This window comes from Dromiciops gliroides, chromosome 2 (assembly GCF_019393635.1).
Source record: "Dromiciops gliroides isolate mDroGli1 chromosome 2, mDroGli1.pri, whole genome shotgun sequence".
Classification (NCBI taxonomy): Eukaryota; Metazoa; Chordata; class Mammalia; order Microbiotheria; family Microbiotheriidae; genus Dromiciops; species Dromiciops gliroides.
The window spans coordinates 653,451,781-653,474,089 of record NC_057862.1 but is presented as its reverse complement, the minus strand read 5'-3'; the positions used below and the strand labels follow the sequence as shown (position 1 = coordinate 653,474,089).

Sequence of the window (22,309 nt, the reverse complement as noted above, 5' to 3'; positions counted from 1 at the left end):
TGGGGCAATGGGGGTTAAGTGACTTGCCCAGGGTCCCACATGTAAGTAAGTGTCAAGTGTCTGGGGCCAGATTTGAACTCAGGTACTCCTGAATCCAAGGCCAGTGCTTTATCCACTGCGCCACTTAGCTGCCCGCCCCATTTCATTTTAATGTGGTTTGAGCCTCACTCCGGAGTATTGTGAGTCACATGTAGCCACGTGTTTGACATCTCTGACGTGGAGAGGCAGAATCAACAGACCTTGGTGCTGAACTGGGGAAAGGAGTGCACAGAGAGACAAGTGATGGCTGCATCCTACAAAGTTATGAACCAGGGTGACAGAAATAGAGATGCTAATTGAAGGAATTGTTTTTAGCAGGCAAAGTGATGAACTCAATTTTGGATGGTTTGAGGTAGCAATGAGACTTCCGGGTAGAGCTGTCTGGCAGCCAGTTGGTTTAATGGGACTGGAGGAATCTCAGCAAAGAGATAAGGGTTGGATATACAGATTAGAAAATCACCTATAAAGAGATAAAAGAACCCAAAGGATTGGATGAGGGAATGGAGGAAGGAGGAATCATGTTTCCATAAAACCTCAAATACAGAAAAGTGAGAAGAGGTGAGATCTTGGATGAAGGGGAATTCATACAATTATACATAGATTTTCTTTTCTTTTCTTTCTTTCTTTCTTTCTTTTCTTTTTTGTTTTTGTGGGGCAATGAGAGTTAAGTGACTTGCCCAGAGTCACACAACTAGTAAGTGTCAAGTGTCTGAGGCTGGATTTGAACTCATGTCCTCCTGAATTGAGGTCCGGTGCTTTATCCACTGTGCCACCTACCTGCCCTGATACATAGATTTTCAACAAAAAAGGACCTATGGAGGGCTGGCTAAGAAGTTACAAGCATGGCGATGTGGAGACGTAGAAGATCAATCAGTTGTGAAGCATTTATTTATTTATTATATGCTAGGCACTGTGCTAAGTATTGGAAATATAAAGAAAGGCCAAATTGGATCCCTACCCTTAAAGAGCTCACATTAGAACAGGGGAGACATCATTCCCCAAACTGTCCAAACAAAAGAGAGAGACAGAGACAGACAGAAAGAGAGAAAGACACAGAGACAGAGAACGCTAGAACAAATGGAAGGTGCTGAATCTGGAGTCACAGGAGACCTGAGTTTGAATCCTTGCTCTGCCACTTTCTCTCTGATCTCAAGCAAACCTTTTCACTTCTAAGCCTCGGCTGCCTCACCTCTAAGAGCTGGACCAGATGACTTCTCCGTCTGACCCCATCACCACAGTGCCCTCTGCCCTGGTCAGGGAGCACCTGAGTGATTGTTTCCAGTGTGAGGTGCTGCATTTTAAGGTCACGGAGAAGAACACGCAGAAGAGGGTGACCATGGTGAGGAAGGCCCTCAAGTTCATGCTGTAAGAGCTTGGGTTTAAGGAACTGGGAAGTTTAAACTTTAAAGTTAAAGCATGAAGGTTTTACTTGGTAGTGGGGGCACGATGACCAGGAAGGGTGAGAATTGTCTCCAAGGGAAGGAAAACCAGGGAACAGAAGTAGGGACAAAGAAGCCAGTTCAGGCTGGATAGGAAGAAAAGCTTCCTACCAATTAAGAGCCATTCAAAAGAAGAAGAATAGCCTTTCTTGGGAGGTTGTGATTCCCCCTTCACCAATGTCCTTTAAGCAAAGGCTGGTGGCCATTTGTCAGGTATGCTGCAGAGGAGATTTCTGGTCAGGGGCATGGGCTGAACGAGATAGATAGTCACTGAGGTCCCTTCCAAAGCTGACACCTGACTTTACTGTTGTTTGGTCGTGATGCCATGGAGGGTTTTCTTGGCAGAGATACTAGAGTGGTTTGCCATTTCCTCCCCCAGCTCATTTTTTTACAGATGAGGAAACTGAGGCAAAGAGGGTGAAGTGTGACTTGCCCAGGGTCACATGGCTAGGAAGTGTCTGAGATTAGATTTGAACTCAGGTCTTCCTGACTCCAGGCCCAGCACGCTATCTACTGCACCACCTAGTGGCATGGGGACAACTGACTTACAGAATCACAAACTTCTCAAAAGGCTGCTTCATGCCTGGTCTTTGGCTTGACAACCTTCTCTAGAGCTATCTCGCTGTATCTAGATACAAGTAGCAAAGCCTCTTATTAATAAATAACATTGTGGGGCAGCTAGGTGGTGCAGTGGATAAAGTACTAGCCCTGGATTCAGGAGGACCCGAGTTCAAATCCAGCCTCAGACACTTGACACTTACTAGCCGTGTGACCTTGGGCAAATCACTTAATCCCCACTTTCCCACAAAAACAAACAAACAAACAAAAAATAAAATAATAAATAAATAGCATTGCTCTCTAGACTATTAACAAAACATCAACCAGGAAAGAGATGTCGTGCAGAATGGCAAATGGGGACACAAGCTGTATCCAATGAATCACAGCCAGAATAAGTCCTGGAATAAATGATAAGCTAGGTGCAAGCAACAGGAAGCCAAACATTCCTTTTGTTATTTCACTTTAAAGCCCTTGACACAGAAAACTCAACACATCACTGAAGACAAGCTCAATAAGCCATTTTAACATGGTGGCCGTGAATTCTTCCAACACACAAACACACTGAAAGCCCTCGGAACAAAAACCTGTTAGGAACCTGTTAATCAAGCTTCCAGTATTTGCTTTGGAAGCTACCGGTGGCAATGGAGGAACATCTACAAGCTTATGCTGCTTATACCTGTTTTATGCACTAAAATCCAGACAAATGTTTCTATTACCCAGGGACAGTGGGAAAATGATATGCTGCCGAATATGGAAAATCTGAAGTGGCTTAGCAAATGAACAGAATGACCTCATCGCCTTTTATAAAGTAAGCCCACTCTGTGATCTCTCCCAGAGGAAAAGAATGGCTATGATGAAGTGGGAGACCCAAAGAGCAATGTGGCATCCAGTGTGGTATAATGGCTTTCCAGACATCCTAAACTGGACGTCCCATAGGATGGCCGAAACAGAACTCATCATCTCTATCCCTCAAACTCTCTCCTCATCTGGATTTCCCCATTAGTGTCAAGGGTACCTAGCATTCTCCTAGCCACCCAGACTCACAATCTCTGTATCATCCTCATCTCCTCACTCTCTCCACGCAATCTGTTGCTGAGTCTTGTCATGTCCACCTCCCCAATCTCTTGTATATTATTGATTCACATAGCTCCCAACCTAGTGGAATCCCCCACCGCCTTCTGCTTGGACTACCGGAAGAGCATTCACACTGGTCTTCCTGCCTCAAGGGTTTCTCCATTTCAGGATGTTCTCTACTCGGATGCCACAATGGTGTCCCTGAAGGGCAGATATGACTAGGTCACTCCTCTCCTCAAACTCCAGCAGATCCCTACTTCCTCCAGGACAAAATGTGGCACTTAAGGCCCTTTACAACCTGATCCTTTCCTACTTTCTCTGTCTCCTTACATCTTTTTTCTCCAGTATGCACACTGTGATCCATCTACACTGGTATGTCATTCCACCTCTTGACTCGGTGTTTCTGTACGGGCTGTCCATCATGCCTGGAAATCTCTGACCTCTCACCTCAGCCATTAGTTTCCCTGGCTTTCTTAAAGACGCCACTCAAATCCTACATTCTGAGGTCAGCTTTTCTCAGTCCCCTTCCCAAGGGCATTCTGATACCTTTCATTTTAGCTCTCACCAAGAATGTGTCTGCTCAGGTAGAGCACAGGCGGAGGACTCTTTCTCAGGTGGGTGATATGGCAAGGATTGGCCAAAGACAGAACACAGAGCTCTTAACCCATGAGCATGGTGGGAAGTGGTATTCTCTACTTCCATTATGGGAGCCTCTGAAAGCATTCAAATGTATCCCAAAAGCTCTACTTCATCTCTAATTCCATTTTATGAAGGACCAAAAGTAGGCAGTGCCACAGTACCATGTCTCAAGTGTCACAAAAGACAATATTTTCAAATCTAAAACATCACTTTTACCAGTTGAATCAAGTCATTAGCAGATGGAAGGCTCCACCACACAGTCATAAGTATAGTCCTGGAAATAGACCAAGTCTGTTTCCCAAGGAGCAGCCACAATCAATGGAGAGATGCTCATCACCAGTAGGCCAACCATAGTGACCCATGAAACAAATCTAAATATAAAATTTTTGCCCCACTGCAGTGAGGCCTTTCTCTGTTTAGAGGAGGGGTAGGGAGTGTTAACTCACAGTTTCCTATATAGAAACCTGACTTCCTTTACACCAACTAAAATTCCACTTTCTACAGGAAGTCTTCCCCAACCCCTCTTAATTCCAGTGCTTTCCCTTTGTTAATTATCTCCTATCTATCCTAGATAGATTGTTTTGTTTGTTTACATGTTGTCCCCCCCATTAGACTGTAAGCTCTTTAAGGTCAGGCACTGTCTTTTCCCTCTTTTGTATACCCAGTACTTAGCACAGTGTTTGGCACATAGAAGGTGCTTAATAAATGTTTACTGATTATGAACATTAACTTCAACTTAGGCTGATGAAAAAGTATAGATAAGTGAGGCCACAGATTCATTTTAGCATTTTTAGGAACACGGCAGGCTTTGTTCTTCATCGAACTATGGGGTTATTTCTCATCTTTCTGTTCTTACTACGTATTTCTAGATTTCCTTCCCTCTCCCCCATATTGTTCATTTTAGTTTACCACATCAGATTGGTGATTAGCAGGCTCTGTCCTTCTGGCATTTTCTTCCATGTAATACAACTTCAAATAGTTAAAGAAAACACATCTCAAATATCCCCTTATCCACCAAGCTAACTATTCAAGGTTCCTTCAACCACCTGACCTGATTTCTAGACCTTTCATGTTCATCCGCCCTTTTAAGAACGTTTATCAGCTTCCCCATGCCCCTCTCTCAATGAGGCTCTGAACTGTACACGGTGCTAGAGAAGTGGCTTGATCAAAGAAAGGCATAAAAGAATCTCAGAGGTTAAGGCCAAATGATGCCTAAGCAAGACTGTGCTCCTAGAGCATCCCAGAGCAGTATCCCACTCTCTGCTTAAAGCTAGCCAGTGATGGGGAACTCACTGCTTAATAAAACAGCTTCTTCGACTTTGAGGTACTTCTAATCACAGCTCTCTCTCTGCAACTTCTACTTCCTGGTTCTAGTTTTGACCTTTGGGGGCAAGCAATTTAAGTCTAATTTCTCTCTGACATGAAGAGAATGGGAACTACTGCTTCCCTAGCTCAGGACACTATTTTTCTTAACAGAGCCTAAGGTAGCATTAGCTTTTTGGGGTTGGCATGTTACATTATTGACTCATATTGACCCTGCAGTCAAATAAGACCCCTGAAGTCTTTTTCTTTTGTACATCATCTATTAACCAAGGCTTCTCCCATCCCACACTTGCCCAATTGATTTTTTTTTTTTAAATTCACGTGCAAGACTTGACATCAGTCCCTCTTAAGTTTTATCTTGTTAGATTCTGTTCCTAGTTCCAGGCTGTTGAGATCTTTGGGGATCCTGATTCTATTATCAAACATTAGCTAGCCCTTCCAGATTGCTATCACCTGCAAATTTCATAAACATGCCATTTATGTCTTCCCTCAAGATACTGACAGAATGTTGAACAGGATGCAGCCAAGGATAAAGAATGCTGCAGCATGCCACTGTAATGTGTGTGAGACTGCAAATGATCAATTACAGGGTTCAAACAGTATATTCAGTGAAAACAAATCAGCTCAGACATTTGTTAAGGACCTACTATGCACAAAGCTCTGTGCTTGTATCAGTGCTGTGGTGCAAAAATAATATGGCAAAACTGACTTCGAGGAGCTTACAATCTCTATTAGTATATTAGAACTTTTGTTTGTAGTTTGCTGTGTTTGTTATATAATCTAGTAGGGGAGGGGCAGAAAGGATACAAATGTAAAAAAAAAATTCTGATATAAGAGACTATGACAAATAAAAGTCTAAAGGGCTAGAAGAAATTTGAGGAGGAAGACAGTATTTTCACCAATGGAGATGGCGGGAAGGATCTATGGGAAGGTGGGGCAAGGAAGGGAAAGTGTCCCTCCCAAGATGGGATACCTGGGAAGGTATCGATTTTAGGAATGGGAAATCATGGCATGGAGACCAGTGTGGACAAGGTAAGAATGGAGATATAGTTCAGAAACTCAAAATGGAGAGAAAACGGCTGCGTCTGAAATTCTTGGACAATTTCTCCATAGAGGAAGTGGGAGTATGTGAAAAGAAAGCAAGTACAACACAAAAGGAAAATAAATTTACCTGAGGGTCTACAGCTTAGCCCCCTAATAAAGCGGTCAAACCTGATAAGATTTAAGGTCTAAGCTATGGCCTTGATGCCAGGTAGTTATCAGATAGAAAACATGAAAAATTCCTTCCACTCTGGCACAGAAGGACTAATTCATCAACAATACACACAGCACCCCAAAGGGCAACAAGTGCTTGTGTTCCCTGTAATCTTGCATTTTTGTACCATTGTAGCAATGGACAACCATCGGAAACAACAGAAAAATTGAGTCTTATGTGTTGATCTGATTGGAAACTTCACATTTTAGTGTTTTCTTAAGGTTAAAAAATGCCAGCAGTTTGACAAATGTGTGCCACTACTGACCTGGTACAAGCTAGCTGGGTGTAGCAGATGCCTGTAACCTCCGGTCAGCTCTTAGGGTATGGATAAAACCTGGTATGGCCCTAGAATGATCTCAGGCCCTGTTGTAGGCCTGATTCTATCTCCATAGGAGGCCTCAAATCCCACTGGATATTTCTGGGACCTCTCTGCACCATTTGTTATAACCCAGAAGTCCTGGGTTATATAACTATGACCCATAGGGGTGGAGTGGGAAGAACTTGAAGTCCTATGGTTAGTTTGTTCAAGCATGTACATGACAATGGCCTATCCCATATGACTACGAAAATTAGGCATGTGAGTTGCCAAAAAGAAAGTCTACATCTCATATAATGGGCAAAGAGAATCATTACACCGAAAGACAATTAGTGCAAAGTTCACCAAAACCTCCCCAAACCAAACACCTGGAGAACAGGTGTTGTCACAAAACTCCTGCTGCTGGGGGAAGGAAGAAAAGTTTCTAGAAAGTATACATTCACTTTCCTGCCTTTGTAAGTGTAGCACAGGGTGACTCAGAATCTCACAGTACTTCAGAGGCATCACTGGACACACCAGTTCTCATTGTAGAGTTCTGTAGCTATAGATGTGGGATAGTTCTTTCTCAAATAAATCCCTGATAAGAGCCGTTTATTTTTTGCAAACGTGGAATATGGCCAAAGGGTTCCCATTAATCAGGAGGTCCTGTTAGTTGGGTTCTAGTTAGTTGATGCCAAAGTTGAGGGAATTTTTTTTCTTCTCTTTAAGAGCTAAAGACCACAACTCTCTCAACCCTCCTACCTCACAAAAAAAAAAAAAAGAATGATGTCAGACTTTAGAGATAATCATCAAAAGAATTAATTTTCAAATATCTGGGTTCAAATAGATAACAGAATATTTTGAAGTATGGGGAATGACTATTTAGAACCAACCAACTGCAGTTTTACAGTTTGCTTAGATTTTTTTTTTCCTTAAGCTAAAAAATACTTAAGGATCCTCTCTAATAAGAAAAATACAGTGGAGTAAGTTAACAGTCAGAGCTTCCTCTCTTTCTGTTTAATGAAAGCCATGAATTGCAGTTGACAAGTGTCTGTTGGAGCAGGCTAGGGGTGTGTGGGGGAATGGTGAAGAGATCCCTGCCCCATCTCCGTTAGCTCCAGCAAGCCTTTGGTCTGCCTCCCATACTCAGCTATCTAACCACTTCCTTCCTACCAGGCGCCTCCCATTAGAGAATTTTATTAACCAAATGCTTGGGGGCTTGTATATATTTATGTTACCTTCTGCACTTCCCTCTTCTGCTCTGCTGGGGCACATAGAAAAAAAAGTTATGATAAACTTTAATAAAAACAAAATTAAAATGATTAAACCTTTCATATCCTTTAAAGATAATCTGTCCTCTGCTAGAAGAAAACAAAGAAAACCTGCTGCTGCTACATGTGCAGGAGAGAGGAGAGAGGAGAGAGGAGAGAGGAGAGAGAGAAAATATGAGAATGAATTTTATCGACTAAAGAAATCAAAATGAATTGTCCTTGGCCAGGTGAACCCAGTCTAACTGGGTGTGCATTAGTCTCTTAGACACAAACCTTCCTGTAAGTGGGGTCTTAATGCTATGTTCGGAGTTTTGGGGGGACAAGGATCACAGTCAGGGAAGAAGATGCTGTAAAATAAGAATCTCTTTTTGGTGGGTTGGTTTTTTAATTCTCTCCCACCCAGTCTCACAGAAATGACTGAAAGCAGTGTCTACAAAGTAAACACATCCTGAGTATCCTGAAGAACCAGAAGATATCATGGAAAACAGGGGCCTTTTGTGATACCAGGGTAGCTTTCATTCTGTTTGGGTCTGAGCCCATTTTCAGAGGATCTAACCACTGTAGAATGAGATCATGTCTGTTTGTGAAAGCCCTGAGTGGAGGTCAAGGTCATACCTGGGGCACCAGCCCTTGTAAGATGGGATAATGACTTCTGGAAATCAGGCATTTGGAGATCTCACCAGAATAACAAATCGAGGCAATGAGTTTTCTTTGGGTCTACAATCAAATAGTGAAATGAAATCCTGTGTGGAAAATAAACAGCGTAATCTGAGATGTCAACAAATTCGGCAGGGTTTGGCATGAAGATCATAGGCCCTGAAAATTAGGTTGGGGCACAGGGAGCAGAAGGAATTAAGAGGGACCGGAAGTTAAGTGGAGTGGATTTAGTGATCTTAATACATAGACCGCCAAGAGCTATTTTCCCTTTCTTCTTGGTATTTTGTTTTCTACTCTAGTCAAGAAAACAGTTTCTATAAGCAAAAAAAAAAAAAGAAGTTATTCTGGCTCTTCACATTAAGGTGACAAGACCGAAAGGGAAAATCTCTAGGTCTCTTAACTGAGCCAATCCCTGATTGATGTGGAAGGGCTAGTGATGGCTTTGACACTTCTGGCTCTTGTCATCACAGGCCCAATCTCCGCTAACTACATGGACCGATTTTTTGCAGCTTCGGGATCCAGATAACCTGTTCTTAGTTTGTTAAGGAAGCAAACAAACAAGTTTGATGAAACTGAAGATTACTTATGCACTGTTTCACTTCCTCTCAACCCTACCCTGAATAGTTCCACTTATTCACTGTTTAACTTTCTTCCATAATGTATCAACCAGCACAAACTCCAGAAAGGTCACCAGTCTTCACAACATGAGGAAAGAAGGAGTTTCTTACTAATAATATCTTGCTTCATACTAATCCAATGCTGATTCGCTTTTTTCCCCACTATGAAGATATGATAGATAAGGATGGCCCTGAAGTCAGAAAGACTTGGGTTGGAGTCTTGTTCTGGACACTCTCCAACAATGGGTAAGTCTGTAGAAAACAGCACTGGCTTTGGAATGAGAAGACCTGAGTTCAAATACCACCTCCCGTCTGACCTTAGACAGGTCACTTGAATTCTGTGGACCTGTTTTCCCATTTATAAAACAAAGGGGTTGGTCGGGAAGGCCTCCTTAAGGTCTAAATCTGAGATGTGATCACCTTGTGTGAAATGGCCCTAATACGGAGGCCATTCCCACCTCACAGGGTTGTTAGTCTCATAACATGAGAACAGAAGTAAACAAAATGCCCTGCTTTAGCTTCAATTGTTATTATACTTCTGTTCCATATTATGTTTATACTTGAGGTTCTGCTTGTGAAAGTGACCCTGATAATCATTTTAGCTATATTTCACATATTTTAATCAATATTCTTTTTTTTTCAGGGCAATGAGGGTTAAGTGACTTGCCCAGGGTCACACAGCTAGTAAGTGTCAAGGTTCTGAGGCTGGATTTGAAGGGTCCTCCTGAATCCAGGGCTGGTGCTTTATCCACTGAGCCACCAAGCTGCCCCCTGAATGAATCAATTTCTGTTCCTGATTCTAATTTCTTTCTTTCTTTCTTTTTTGGCAGGGCAATAAGGGTTAAGTGACTTGCCCAAGGTCACACAGCTAGCAAGTGTCAAGTGTCTGAGGCCATATTTGAATTCAGGTCTTCCTGAATGCAGGGCCAGTGCTTTATCCACTGTGCCACCTAGCTGCCCCCAATATTTCACATATTTTTTAAAAAATGGATAAAACTGAGGAACAAGGGTCTTGAAAAGTGTGATTTTTCTCCCTACCCTTACAAATACTTTTCTGGGATAATCCTGCCCAACACACACACACACACACACACACACACACACACACACACACACACACACTTGCTTAAGAGTAAAAACCTTTAAGTCGACTTCTTTCCCCAATGCCAACTTTAGGGTCCTTGCCACAAGACCATATGGGAGGTGAAAATGAGTTGTGCAAGGTCATTCTGGTATTTCCAGTAACTGAAGCCCTTTGGATGGGGTCCAGGACAGACTCATACCATAGAGAATTCTGCATTCTAACAGGTAGCATCATATAATAAAAGATCAGTTCCAATATGTTTTCTTTTTAACCACATGGCAGAACGCTATTTATCATGCCCAGGGGGTTTTGTCTCAAATGGAAAGGTCATCAAGGGGAAGGGCCATGTATTTTTACGAGTTATGTAGAAGCCAATCTGCTGTGCTTCCTACTGAAAATCTAACAACAGTAAATGATTTGAATTGATACTAAGAAGGTTGAGTTTCACAGGCAGAGTGATGTGACTCTCTAAAATTGGCAGCTTCCTTGACAAGAAGGACTCAGGGAAGGCACTATGACTAGCCTTGGTCGGACAAGAAAAAACTTAATGGCAAAGGATTCTCGGCTGACACTGCATTCTGACCCTTTTCCTGTCCCAACAAAGGTTTCTTTGAGCGCTGTTGGCTTTGTTTAGTGACTCCTTCCAGAAAACCTTCTTTCTTCACATGCAAGGACCTGCAACAATGGCTTTGTGTGTTGGGGGAAGATGGCTGAGAATTTGGCCAGGATTAACAGCACTGCTGAAACAATCCCGTCCACCAGGGGGAAGGGATCTCTGACTTGGCATACAGCATCCCCTTTGCTAGGAGGGAGGACCCAGCAAAGGGAATATTATGTCTTCTTTCCATGACCTAAAAAGATAATGATATGAAAGGAAATAATAAGCTGCCCTCAAGTATTAGGCCAGCTTCAAGGGAAAACTGCTGCAAGAATTGGAATTAAAATCAATGAAAAAGGTTATCACCTTTGGAGTCAGGGACAGGTGGAAGAGAAGCTCAGACACAGCCCTTGGACTTTATAAAGTCTAATTCTGGACAAAAAGTCTGACAACAATAGATAGCACAGTCCTAAGACTTTACCTTTAAAAAAAATCCTAGTTAAGAATTCAATTTCAGAATTCTCTGAGCAACAATAATCTTTTATGTTGATGCAGACACCAAAGGTTATGAGCTGCATTTAAAAAAAAAAAAAACCACTAGAAACTACAAAATGTCTATGACTTTGTTTCAAGAACACACCTGAAACTCTATGGAAATTCCATTCTTCTCCCCCCAGAGTGGTAATAGATTAAGATTTAAGAACTAAGAAAAAAAATTAAATGCCCATTTGGAAAGACACCATCTTCCACAGTGAAAAAATTGGTAAGCAGCCTAAGAAGGAAGAAAGGCAACAGAGGGTGCACATGATTTTGGTTGGAAAAGAATACAACACAAGGAACCTGGATGGGGCCCAAAGTCTGTTTCATTCTTCTTCACCCACAATTATTCTTTCATAGGAAACTAAGAGAGCTACTCTAAAAAGATATTCACATTTTCTTTGTTGGTTTAAGATATGAAATTGTTACCAGAGATTGAAGTTTGGTCAAGAAGGGGAGACCACTGGCCAATGTGAACAGAGCTAATAGCCATTTTGAAGCCACATGATATTTTCCCAAATTGAAACTATTTTTTCTGTTTAGCATTGCTGTAGTAATACATGATGGTATTAAGTTAACTAGTAAAATTTTGAGAAATCCAACTTTGGCTGGGGATGTCCTAGGCTAGTTCAATTTGAAATTGATTCCCTGAGGTGCCTGGCATTTTGGGGTGGGCTCTGTTTGTGCTAACAACAGAGTAGAAGTAGGTGCCAAGTTCTATTTCCCTCCTAAAATAATTCAGACACGGAGATCTAGAAACTAAATGGATGATAGTTGTTCAGAGAAAAGCTTTTCTTACACAGCTAAGTATAAGAATATTTTTTGAGATTAATTAATATTTGAAAAGATTGGCCTACTTGCTGGACAACAGTGAACATGTCAGACAGTGTAGCTACTGGGCCCCTCAGCTAAGTTCTAGAAATAAAGTCTTAGAATCTGGCCTAGACACCTTTGAGCTCCAACTTCTGTTTCCTAAATATATCTGTCACTAAATTCCCTCCCTTTCCTCCTCCTGTCACAGGTCGTTCCCTCTAACCCCCCCCCCCAAAAAAATCCTCCAAACCAAACACATTGTGATCCTGACAATCCATGTAAATTTGTGGTGCTCATGAATACCACCTAAGAGTTCTTGTTCCTAAAAGGATAAGCTTCCCTGAGCTAAAAGGTGAAAGTAGGATTATTACTAATGCCAAGTGTTTCAAGCAACCAGTCCATTGGAAAGGGACTTTGTCTAGTTATAGGCTTGGTGGCAACTCCCCATACTTGGTGGAACTTCATTAAGCCCTCTTTTACCTATAAACATCACACTGTTACAATTCAAAGACACTTTGAACAATACAGACCTTATCCTTGCCCCCACATACACATACAATTCCAAAGAACTGAATACATGATGAAGTTCAATAGCTAAAAGGGAAATTGGAAATAGCTGGGGGAAAAGAGGAAGAAAGAGAAAAAGATGGCGGTGCCCACAAAGACATACTCCTTCCTCTCTCAGATACCCTCTGGACCTGAAGACTTGTTAACAAACTCTTTAAGAATTATTTTCAAAAAATGTTTTTTTAAAAAAGGGAAAATGGGGGCAGCTAGGTGGCGCAGTGGATAAAGCACCGGCCCTGGAGTCAGGAGTACTTGAGTTCAAATCCGGCTTCAGTCACTTAACACTTACTAGCTGTGTGACCCTGGGCAAGTCACTTAACCGCAATTGCCTCACTAAAAAAAAAAAAAAAGGAAAATAAATTTCTGAAGCTTAAAGTAAATAACAAATTAAAATTTTTTTTCAAATGGAATTTAAAAGATACTAAAAAAAGGCATTAAAAAAATTTTTTTTGAGCCTTCACACTCGGGGCAGCTAGGTGGCATTGTGGATAAAGCACTGGCCCTGGATTCAGGAGTTCAAATCCAGCCTCAGACACTTGACACTTACTAGCTGTGTGATCCTGGGCAAGTCACTTAACCCTCATTGCCCTGAAAAAAAAAAAAAAAAGCCTTCACACTCAAGGGACCCTTCATTCAGGGGCACTTCCCAATGTGCTTCACATGTCCAGATACTAATTCTCCAGGGGCTCTTACAGTTGCCCTTACTCAAAGCTCCCAAACCACTCCCTTACCTGGGATGAATCCCTGCTCATCTGAACAAAAGACTCAACCACCTACCACCTATCCACACATTCCTCTACCAAAATACTATATGCCCAAGATTCTGCTTCATATTCTCCTTCCAAGTTTCTAAGAATTAAGCACGTGTGTGGACTAATGATGGGAAGTTCAGGGAAAAGTCGAGAAAGGGGAGAACAAAAGATTGAGAGAAGTTAGGAGAAAGGGGAAACATCAAATTCAGGATCCAATTCTTTTTGAGTTGGAAGGAACCAGAGAGCTCTAATTCAACCCCTCCTTATTACAGATAAGGACATTGAGGGGTTAAGGGATTGTTTCCCTTTTGATCCCAAGTGTTTGGACTTCAAACTTGATGCCCTCGTGGTATATATTTCAGGATGCTTATGTTTTATGCATATAAGGACACAATCTTAAAATGACATAGCAAAGGACAATGATCCAAGTTGAGGTTGATGCCTTGTCTCATTTAAGGCCTTGGTGTTGAGGCTATAAAGCAGGGCAAGTATAATAATTTCACAGAGCAGGTTCCATGATTTGTTTAACATCTCTGAACCACTAAGGAGAAGACACAGGCCTGGAACTCCAAGCCCTTGTTCTTATCCTGTGAGACCTGCCCCTCAAACACCATCTTCATTCTTGGTCCAGACCCACTAAAGATGCTGACTATAGGGCAAACTATGACTTTATGGAGATGGAGCATATTTGCTACCAGGGATCTGGGATTCAATTCAATGAACACTCACCAAGCACCTACTACATGCAAAGGACCGGACCAGGTGCTTGGGGATCCAGGAACAAAAAGATGGCCCCTGACCTAAAGAAGCTGGCATTCTATTGGGGAAATATATGTACAGAAATAAGTCAATATAAAGTAATTCGAAGAAGGAGAAAATACTAATGACTGAGATCAGTGGGGTGAGGGAAAAGGGCAGGCCTCAAGGCAGCACCTGAAGTGGGCCTTGAAGCAGGACAAAGATTCTGAGAGGGGGAGATAGAATGTTAAGATTGGAAAGTACCAAAGGAGACCAACTGGGTTGGAATAGACAGTAGGTGAAGGAAGGAGGACCTTAAATTCCAGGTTTTCTTGTGTCCCTGAGGCAACAGAGAACTATTGAAGGTTCTTGGGCAAAGGAGTGGCACAGTCAGACCTCTGCCTTGGGAAGTCTCTTTTGGCTGCTCTGAGGAAGATGAATTGGAAAGGGGAGAGACTAGAAACAGGTAATGCTACAGAAGGTTACAGCAACAACAGTACAGGGGATGAGGCCTTGACTGAGGCAGTGGCCATATGAATGGCAAGAAGAGGCCCGACTTACAGAGGTCAAATATACATGTGGGGTTGGGATGGAGGGAGGGAGTAAGAGGGGAGAGTCAAAGATGGCTTTGAGGTTCCATGGAAAGTTGTGTGTTTGCTAGCGTGCGCTCTCTGTCACTCTCTGTCTCTCTCTCTGTCTCTCTGTCTCTCTCTCTCTGTCTCTCTCTCTCTCTCTCTCTCTCTCTCTCTCTCGTTCTCTCTCCCTCCCTCTCTCATTTTTTCCCTCTCCCTCTCCTTCTCTCTCTCCCCCTCCCTCCCTCTCTCTCTCTCAACCTGTCCCTCTCCCTCTCTCTCCCCCTCTCTCTAGCTCTCCTTCTCTCTCTCCTTCTCTCTCCCTCCCTCCCTCTCTCTCCCTCCCTTCTTCTCTCTCCCTCCCTCCCTCCTTCTCTTTCTCTCTCTCTCTCTCAACCTGTCCCTCTCCTTCTCCCTCTCTCCTTGCTTCTCTAGCTCTCATTCTCTCTAATTCCCTCTTCCTTCTCATACAAGTTCCTGGCCCTCTAATGGATATAAATGGGATAAAGATATGTCATAAAATACTTCTTGAATGCCTACTATGTGCAAGGCACTATTCTAAGACCACTTTGGAGGAATATTTAAAAATAAAAATATTATAAAATTATTGAAAAATATGAAGCAGTCTTTGCCCCCAGAAGCAGAGGGAACTAGGCAAAATATGTTAAAAAAAATTTAAATCACACCACAAACAATCAAATATGTAAAATATGGCCAAGTAAACATAGTATTCAGGTAGGAGGCAGGAGACCCAAATTGGAATTCTTGGCTTCAAAAGACCATGATGGATCAAGCAGTGAAAGTAACAACCATGTGGTCCACTCCTCCCAAAAGAGTGAGAACAAAACAAAACTCAAATGCTTGTCCCAGACTAATTAACATTACAGAGAAACGGTGTGTCCCAAGGAGGGATTTCCTTGAAAGAAGGGTGTACACAGGACGCTGAAGCCACAGCTTATGTAATAGCTTTCATTGGTTCAGAACTGGATTTCAGGCCAAACTGGAGCTGGGCCAGGCCTGCCAAAAAACAGAGAAGAAGCAAATGCAAACAGTCCACACCAGCCAAGGTCTCTGTCTGGACACGGGCCACATCCTGGCTAAAGAGAATCTTCCAGACGGGCAACTTTTCACAGCATTGGTTGCAACATAGCGTTATGCCTGGGACTACCTTCCTGGAGCTGGCGTCATTAGCATATTTTGCAGAGAGCAAGCAGAAAAGTTTAATTGTCCCTAATTATCCAGATCAAGAAGGCACCCAGATAATGGTTCTCAGATTTCTTGCCTGGTGTCCATGTGATTTCCTTGCCTCTGGCTTCATTATATCTCTCCAACTGGAAGGAGACCATGGCTTCTGAGACTGCTTTCCCTAACAGACCCACTGGTTCCTGCGAAGGCCTCGCTTGGCCTGTGTCATAAAGGCTAGGCAGGAGACAAAGGTCTCTTGTGTGGAGGGGTCCGGACTTCTGTTTTTGCATAGCTTTGTGTGTATGTGTGTATGTGTGTGTGTGTGTGTGTGTGTGTGTGTGTGTGTGTGTGTGTGTGTGTGTGTGTATGGGCACCCCCATGTACCCAGTGAGGAAGGACTGAAATACAAGTTGTAATCAGAAGCCATCACAATTACAAATGTAAATGAACAGGCAATTGGCACTGACCTTTGTAGATTGTTAGAGGACTAATTAAGGCAAATCAGGAACTCTGCTCCAACAGAAAAACAAGATCGTATACGCCCTGAGAAATATCCCCGTCCTTGCCACATAAAGGGAAAAATACAAAGAATCATTCACACACAACACGTGGGGGTTGGGGTGAGTGCATTGCTCCGTATAAACTCCCTTTCCCCCCCCACAAAAGACAAGGCACATCGGGAACTGTACTCTGACAATTAAAGCCCCAATCATATCACAACTAGCCCTACTCACACAGATGGACCTCGTCATATGTCACTAGAGGGGGTTTCCCCACAACCCCTTGGGCCACCAGAGATTCTCAGAAGCACTCTTAGGAAAAGGAACTTTGAAAAATGTACGGTGTTCACTCAAAGCACCTCTAGTCTTGTGCATTTCTAATAGATGAAGGAGACATGTTTCTCCAAGTACTTAAAAATTCAAATTATTTTAAAATGTAGCAATCCAATATAGGTTTCACTTAAATTCCATAGTTAGAAATCTGTTTTCCCTTTGCTCTGTCCACCTCCTTCAAGTACCAACTTAAAAATGAGTGAAAAAAAAAATCAAGAGTATGGCCCCAGCTTCAGTTTTACTACAGGGTGGAAGCTATGTCCACTTTGGAGGTCAGGAGGAATATTTTAAGGTCATCAGAAAAATGATGATCCAACTCCTTTTGAGAAAAAGTACTGCATTATAACCTTATACATACTACATTGATGGAAATTTCGATTATAGTCTTCCTTATGCTGTTTCTTAGAAATTGTTCAAACTTAAAGAGTCTGTTTTATGCCAATTCTGAAAGTCAAACCCGAGAGTTTAGGAATAAACTCAGTATTCACTTTAGACGGAAGGATTTCCAGAAAAGGTCTGTTTCTAATGAGTCATTAAGTCAAACTAGTTCAATTTTCAGTGAGGTCCGAGTTCCTGATGACTGGATTGTGCTCTGGATTTCCTCCTACCTCCAAAAGTCATAGGACACATCAGTACAAACCCTATCCTGAAGAATAGAGCAGGACACGGTTTATCTATGTCTGTGCAGTTGGCTGATCCCAGCACAGGGAAGAGTCAAACACCTCGAAATTCCTCTCCCTGCTGTCATCCCCACAGGCTGTCTATACTTTAAGGTCTCTTGAAACTCCAAGGAATCAGGCCCTTCTCTAAATTATGTGTACATTTAATTACATATGCATTACAGGCATATTATGAGTAAGTAGTGCTCATCACCAACACAAACTGCCTTCGTGGGACTCAGAAATCCCCGAGAGCCTAAAAGAGAAAACAGAACAGAGAAGAACAAGGGACAAAAAGCATGAATATGAGACTGATGAAGAATTATATGAAGAATGACCCATGCATATGATGGAGTAGGATTGGCTGGTATTACTGGGGAGCAAAAGGGGGAAGGTGATCCCACAAGTCTCCTGCCTGTGGGGAGCCCCCTCTGAAGCAGGTGGCCAGCAATCTGGCAAGGACTGTTTGGACAAAAATACAAGGTATGGGGCAGCTAGATGGCACAGTGGATAAAGCACCGGCCTTGGATTCAGGAGGACCTGAGTTCAAATTTAGCTTTGGATACTTGACACTTACTAGCTGTGTGACCCTGAGAAAGTCACTTTACCCTCATTGCCCCACAAAAAAAAAAAAATACAAGGTAAAAAGAACCATCTGGCTCCCAGGGGGATGCCAAGAGACATGTGTCAGTCTAGCTGACGGTGACAGTCTTTATTCACCTTTGAAGGAACAGCTAATACATAGAAGAATGAGTTAAGAAGGAAAGTGAACAGGGGCAGCAAGGTGGTACAGTGGATAAAGTACCAGCCCTGGATTCAAGAGGACCCGAGTTCAAATCCGGCCTCAGACACTTGACACTTACTAGCTGGGTGACCCTGGGCAAGTCACTTAACCCCCATTGCCCCGCAAGAAAGAAAGAAAGAAAGAAAGAAAGAAAGAAAGGAAGGAAGGAAGGAAGGAAGGAAGGAAGGAAGGAAGGAAGGAAGGAAGGAAGGAAGGAAGGAAGGAAGGAAGGAAGGAAGGAAGGGAGAGAGAGAGAGAACAGGCAACTATCATGAAGGATGCCTCATTGATACCTGATCACATCACCTCCATCTCTGGGTCTCTGACTTCTGGGCTAGTTAAAATGGGATAGCTCTACTACTGCAAGGCATTAAGAGGAACAAAACCACTACAAAGTAGTTTTTTTTTTTTTAAAGATAAATCATTTTAAAGATAAATCAATCTCTCTCTCTCTCTCTCTCTCTCTCTCTCTCTCTCTCTCTCTCTCTCTCTCTCTCTCCCTCCCTCCCTCTCCCCCTCCCCCTCTCCCTCTCTCCCCCTTCCCTCCCCCTCCCCCTCTCCCCCTTCCTTCCTTCCTTCCTTCCTTCCTTCCTTCCTTCCTTCCTTCCTTCCTTCTTTACCAGATTTCTTCAGCCTCTGATGCCTACCAAACACGTCTATTTGCATGGCTTTAAATTTTATTCCTGGTGAAGGTTTTGATGTGTAATTAATGACAACGCTGTAATTTAAGTAATAGTAACAACTACCTTAAAAGAAGAGAGGTCCTGGTGAAGAAGAACCAGTGCTGGGGATGTTTGCTAGAGTTTATCCAGGGAATTCCTGTTACTTATAGAAGGCAGATAAGTCAGAATTGCATGTGGGGAAAATGTGCTACTGATTTCTCCAAAATAAAAGGAGTTAATTATAAAAAGGGTATACTCATACAAGCATGTCGGAAGTCAGTGCAGCTGTAAGCTTTAACAATTAATCAGATAGCTTTATTAGCTTACAACTGCACTAAAACTTTTGGAACACCTTTCCTTGTGCTTCTTTCATCATCACCCAGTGAGGTAGGCAACGCAAGCATTATTATTCCTGTTGTAGAAAGGAGAAAATGGAGTCTCAAGTGGTTGGTTGACCACAGCCAAAGGGGTAGTGTTGGTCTAACCCAAATGCAAGTTTTCTACCCTACCACACTTCTTTCTACTCCACCAGGTGATCTGTTCTAAGAGGCATCAGAAAACAATAAGAACCTACCACCTTAAATCTTCAGCAGAAGAGAACATCCATTTCCATTTAATGGACAGCAGAAAATAATTAAATTCTAAGCCCCACAGATGTTGCTATGGAACTGAAGAGTCTTCTGAAGCCTGATCACTTTTTTTTTTTTTTGGCATTTCCAAAGTGCAGGGACAAAAGACTTCCTTATTAAACCATAGCGTTCAAGTGAGGGAGGTGATTACTGTCACCTCCTCTGCCCCATGAAATCTCATTTGGAATACTCTGTTGAGTTCTAGGGGCCACATTTGAGAAGGACACTGACAAACTGGAGTATGTCTGTCTAGGGGAAAGCTACCAGGACTGTGAGAGGGTTAGAAACTATGCCATGAGAGGCCTGGCTGGGGGACCTGGGAAGGTTTTTGCCTGAAGAAAGGGAGACTTGGGGGAGCAATGGGGTGGGGGAAGAATAGGATGGTTGTCTTCCAAATATCTAAAAGATTATCAAGGGGAAGGATTAGATTTGTACTTCGTGGCCCCAAAGGGCAGAACTAGAAAGTGGATTTTGGGTGGAGGGAAAGAGAATTTGCTAACAATGACAGCTATTTGGAAATGGAATGGGATGCCTCAGGGAGAAAGGAGTTAGCTCGTCCAAGCAAGCTTGGTGAAAATATGCCTGGGATGCCATCCTTCTGTATTGTGGGACTCTTAACTTGCTAGAGTAAGCATATGACGATGCCATAACCTCTATGGGTCTCAATTTTCTCATCTGAAAATGATGGGAGTTGGCCTAGTTGCCCAAGTCCTATCTATCTCTCAAATTCTGTGGTTCTGCAGAACAGATGCTAAACACTTAAATAACCCATTTGTGTCTCAGACACAGGGCTCAAAAAAATGCATGAAAAAAATCAATATAGAGAATGACTACTGTTTATGGCTGAGACTCATTCTCTAAAAATGAGGAAGATGCAACTTGAAGAAAACTAGTTTGTATTTATCAAGTTTGTGATGAAATTCTAAAATTCTATGGATCTTTATCACCCTTTTCTCCTGGAACAAGTTTGTTCTCAAGTTTTTCAGTGGGTGATCTACAGATAACCAGAAAGATTTCTGAGAATGATGTTCCTGAAGTGATTTCTAAAATGATGCTAACTTACCTCTGCTTTCTTCTATCTATCCACTCTTTATTTATTTAGTACCTTGAAATGGAAACATGATCATTTCTGAAGGCCAAAGACAATACAGATTTTTTAAAATAGTGAAGTGGTCAGATCAAGAAAATCCACTACTTTAAGATGCAGTCAGTGGGAGAAACCTAGAAAGCAATGGAATGAAGAAAGACAACTCTGAAATGGGCCACATAAAACATGTTAGGTTTTAAAACAGCCAACCATCTGTTTCATTCCATGTATAAAATTTCATTCAGGACACTATTAGGACAAAGGAATCCTTATTAGAATAAAAGAAATGACTGAGGATCTACAGGAGGGGTCTTTAGCCTCCTTTGGTATAATTGGATTTCTTTTGGAAGTCGGGTGAAGCCTGTGGACTTCTTCCCAGAATCATGTTTTTAAAGAATCGGAGGAAATGCTAAATTTCAGTTAGATATGAGTGAAAATAAGGATGTAATTTTTCTTCCGTTCAAGTTCATGGACATCCCAAAACCTAACTACAAGCCTTAGGAGTGTACGGACCTTATGTTAAAAACCACTTGGCTACAGGAATCACGTTATGAGGAAAGACGAAGGAAATGGAGGTTCTGAGTTTAGTAAGAAAGAACTAGAGGATTCTGGGCACTGTGGTGCATGCCATAATCTCTGTTTACAGGGAGGTTGAGGCTGGTGGGGTCACTTGAGCTCCTGAATTGCAGGAGGATTAAGCTGATGAAGTTTTCCACACTACCTTTGGTACCAATAAATTGAACCTCCAGGTGAATGGGCCGGAGTTGAAAATGGATCGAGTAAAAGCTTTTGGGCCAATCAGTGGTGGGATCAGGCCCATGAGTGGCTGCTGTACACTGAGAATCTGAGTGAGATAGGGAGACCAAGTCTCACACCAAAAAGAAGGAGAAGAAGGCGTTTAAAATATATTGAAAATCTACACGTTGTCAGGGATCAATCAACAGCAAGGAGGACAGGGAATCATGAAAAGTGAAATACCAAGAACTGACATAATCAAGCCAAATAAAAAAATAAACTAATATATTACACGAGGAACCCTTTTAATGGTAATGTTGCTGTTATACTTTAGAGGAAGCTGCCCAAAGGCCCTAAGCCAGGGCGTTTCTAGCTGGAAAATGCTTAGCATACTGCCATCACACATGTGACTACTTAGGTATTAATTAATGGTGCTGGAGAGCAAGCTGAAACTCTAATGGCTGAGGTATTTAGAATTATCCTAGATAAAGCATCTTCAAAAACCCCGGAGGAGACAACCTTGCAAAGACCTAAAGGTTACAGCAAAAACTGGAGTTGTGCCTTAATAGACCATCCATGGATGCAGCACCAACTTTTCTAAACAAGTTGTATCTACAAAAGAGCTGAAGAAGAAGTAGTTTGACTTTCTACTGTAATGTCAAGAAACTCAATGGTTACATCAAAGGCGGAAAAAAATTCTCTCATTCCTCTGGATAACCTAACAGCTTAGACAAATATTAACACTTAAAGGAAATTCCGAGGTGAGAGAGAAATCTCAGAGTTTTACACATCTACCTTTTCTCCCAAAGGTGCTTTGAAAAATACACATACTACACATCGCTGCATGTGCCCAAGGGCCTTAATATCCCAGTATTAAGATGCTCAAGCTAAGTTTTCTAGTTATCAG

At 42.2% G+C, this 22,309-nt stretch overlaps 1 protein-coding gene across 1 annotated transcript in view; it reads right to left on the bottom strand.

Moving 5' to 3' along the window:
* The window catches only part of ZFHX3 (zinc finger homeobox 3), a 311,215-nt gene that overhangs the window by 109,981 nt on the left and 178,925 nt on the right, over positions 1 to 22,309 (bottom strand). The window lies entirely within an intron of this gene.